The sequence below is a fragment of the Elephantulus edwardii genome, unplaced genomic scaffold (genome assembly GCF_000299155.1).
Source record: "Elephantulus edwardii isolate Elephantulus edwardi_28Jun2011 unplaced genomic scaffold, EleEdw1.0 scaffold00122, whole genome shotgun sequence".
NCBI lineage: Eukaryota > Metazoa > Chordata > Mammalia > Macroscelidea > Macroscelididae > Elephantulus > Elephantulus edwardii.
This window is the reverse complement of record NW_006399872.1, coordinates 3,583,173-3,586,238: the sequence shown is the minus strand read 5'-3', so window position 1 is coordinate 3,586,238 and position 3,066 is coordinate 3,583,173. Positions and strand designations below refer to the sequence as shown.

Below are 3,066 nucleotides of genomic sequence, written 5' to 3'. Positions count from 1 at the left end.
AGGAATGTGGCATCAGGATTGAAGGAAGACTCATCAAAAACCTGTGTTAGATGACACAACATTGCTTGCAGAAATTGAGGAGAATCTGAGGCATTTGCTGTAGAAGGTCAAGGACTGTATCCTTCAATATGGAGTGAAGCTCAACATCAAGAAAACAAAGATTCTCACCATTGGTCCAATAGGAAGCATCAGGATAGATGGTGGAAAAAATGAGATTGTTAACAGCTTCACTTTGCTTGGCTCCACAATAAACACTTGATACCAGTAGCCAGGAAATCAAACGATAAATTTCATAGGGAAAATCTGCTGTCAGAGACCTCTGCAGAGTACTTAAGAGCAACAATGTCACTCTGGAGACTAAGGTGTGCCTGATCCAGGCCATGGTCTTAGCAATTACTTGCTGTGCATCAGAAAGCTGGACAATGACTAGGGATAATAAAAGGAGTATTGATGACTTTGAGCTGTGGTGCTGGAGAAGAGTATTAGATATACCATGGATTTCTAGGAGAAGAAACAGGTTCATCGCGGAGAGGGTGAAATGAGGTTGATCCTTAGAGGCAAGGATTCTGAAGCTTTCTCTGACATACTTTGGGTATGTTGTAGTCCTTGGAGAAGGATAGCATGGTTGGAAGGTGGAGAGATAGCATAAAAGAGGAAAACCCTGAATTGACTCAGTGACTAGAGTAATAGGGATTGGTGTGTCAGAGACAATAAGGTTGCTTTAAGACAGATGAGAGTTCGGAGCTGTTGTACACAGGGTCAGTCACTATGAGTCAGTCACAAGCAACTTGAAGGCAGGCATGTGAGAGCAACAACAGTGACAGAGTGCTCTAATTTTGGACTTTTTGCTAAGAGAGGCTATTCCTTGGAAAGGGATATCATGCTTGGAAAAGGGGAGACTCAGTGAAAAAGAGGAAGATCCCCAGTGATGGATTGACACAGTGACTGCAACTATGGGCTTAAATGTTTCAGACATAATGAGGATGTCACATCACAGCATAGAATTCATATCTATTGTTCTTAGAGTCACTATGTGTTGTATTCATCTCAACAGCCTCTTAACGACAACAACAATACACTGTTCTGATGTTATTTTGTCGTCTGTTTTTTATTCTTTTCCATATTATAAACGTAACTCCTCATTTTGATGACTTTAATAGCTATGTTTATTTATTTGTATCATAATATGTTTAACAAATACCATAGTTTTAAGAATCTAGTTTTTATAGTTTTGAGCTATTGATAGCACCACAATGAGTAAAATATAAATATTTGCAAACATTTCTGCTGATTTCCTTGAAATGAAGTCGTGCTATTTAGACTTGCTGAATAAATGACATGTGCACTCTTAAGACTAATTGCGCATCAAGTTTTGAGGCATTTCTTTTTTCCTCAGACTCTCCCCTGCTTCTGTCTCTTCCCACCACACCTGTTAGGAATTCTTTAGAAATAAGCTCCTCTAAAGAGGCACAATCATGAAAACACCCTAGTTACAACCCTCATATTTTAACACTTTTCTTGTTTCAAATGAAGATGATAGTGAGGAATGAGATATTCCTTGTAACTTTTTTTAAAATTTTTTTATTATTATTATTTTGTGTATGTGTGTCTGTGTACCGTCAGATCAGATCTGACTGGTACAGGAGGAGATTGTCCCTCCTTTCCCGGCAGAGCATCTGGTGGATTCGAACCATGCGTCTCTGGGATTGCAGTGCAGCTTCTTGCCACTAGGCCACCAGAGCTCCCCTTCCTTGTAACTTTTAGAAGTATACCTTTCACAGTAGAAAACACAAAATTCATGACTGAAAGGTTTTTTCTTTATAGTTTATCCTATTATTTTATAACTTTATAGTTATCCTATTATTTTCATGTATTCTTATTACCAGGCTCAAATTGCAATTGAGTTGAGCTTTCAAAGTGTGTTTCCCAGATCAGGAACATCATCTCTGTCTGGGAATTAGTTTTTCAAGGCAACTTCTCAGTCCATCTATGCTGTACTGGAAATTCAGAGAAGTAGACAGGGGACAATAAACTGAGTAAGGGGTTTAACCTATAGACTTCTAGATAGTTCTGATGCATATATGTTCATATTTGAGAATCACTGTTCTGACCGAAGTGGTAACATAGAACAGGATATGTTGCACTGCCAATAAAAAGGTCAGTGGTTCAAATCCACCCATTACTTTGTGACATATTTTTGTTGGTTTTATTTTGGTTTGCTCTTACTCTGAGGGACCCCAATATGCTGTTGGACTACTGAGTGGAAGGTGGATAGTTTAAATCCACAAACCACCCTGAGGGAGGAGGATGGGAAAATCCCCTCCGGACTCTAAGGCAGCAGGTTTTGGTGGTTGGATGGTTTTTTGTGTGTGTAGAAATGTACATAGGAGCTTTATTCACAATAGACACAAACTGGAAACTAACCAGATGCCCATCAACAAGAGAACAAATTTACAAATTGTGGTTTCTTTGGATAATGAAATATGATTTAGCAATAAAAAGGAACAAATTGCTGATACAAGTGACAACGCAACTGAATATTAAAAATGTATTGAGATTTTGAATTTTTCTCGATTTCATGGAAGAGCCCAGACTCCATCTAATCCATTGGCCTTTAGACTAAAATCATGCCCAAGTTCAAGCAACCAAGAAGAAAGCAAAAAGCCAAAGCCAAGAGATTATTTTTTAAAAAAAGAAGCATCTCGACTTCTGTCCAAGCAAATTAGACCTTCCCCTCTGTCACCCCCTCCTTCTCCCCCTCCCCCAAGGTCACCAGAAAGAGTGGTTAATCCTTCAGCAGGCACACCCAACAACAGAAGCTGGCTCAGGTCAACCTCCAATTTCAATTTTCCCAATATTAAAGGCGCAATAAGGCTATGGACAAATAGACTATGGTCTTTCTACAGCTGGTGTCAGAACTGCATAGCTCAGAGTTTAGAAGTTTTACTCATGTACTTTTAACTTGTTAGTTAAATTTGAGTCTTCTAGGCTGCAACACTTCCATGATACATCTTCAAGGATATGAACATGTACGGCCAAGCACAATCAATAAGAGTGCATCTAAAT

At 38.9% G+C, this 3,066-nt stretch overlaps 1 pseudogene; it reads left to right on the top strand.

Annotated features, from left to right (window-relative positions):
• Nucleotides 1-2,627: 2,627 nt before the first annotated feature.
• Nucleotides 2,628-3,066, top strand: part of LOC102855660 — a 1,700-nt pseudogene continuing 1,261 nt past the window's right edge.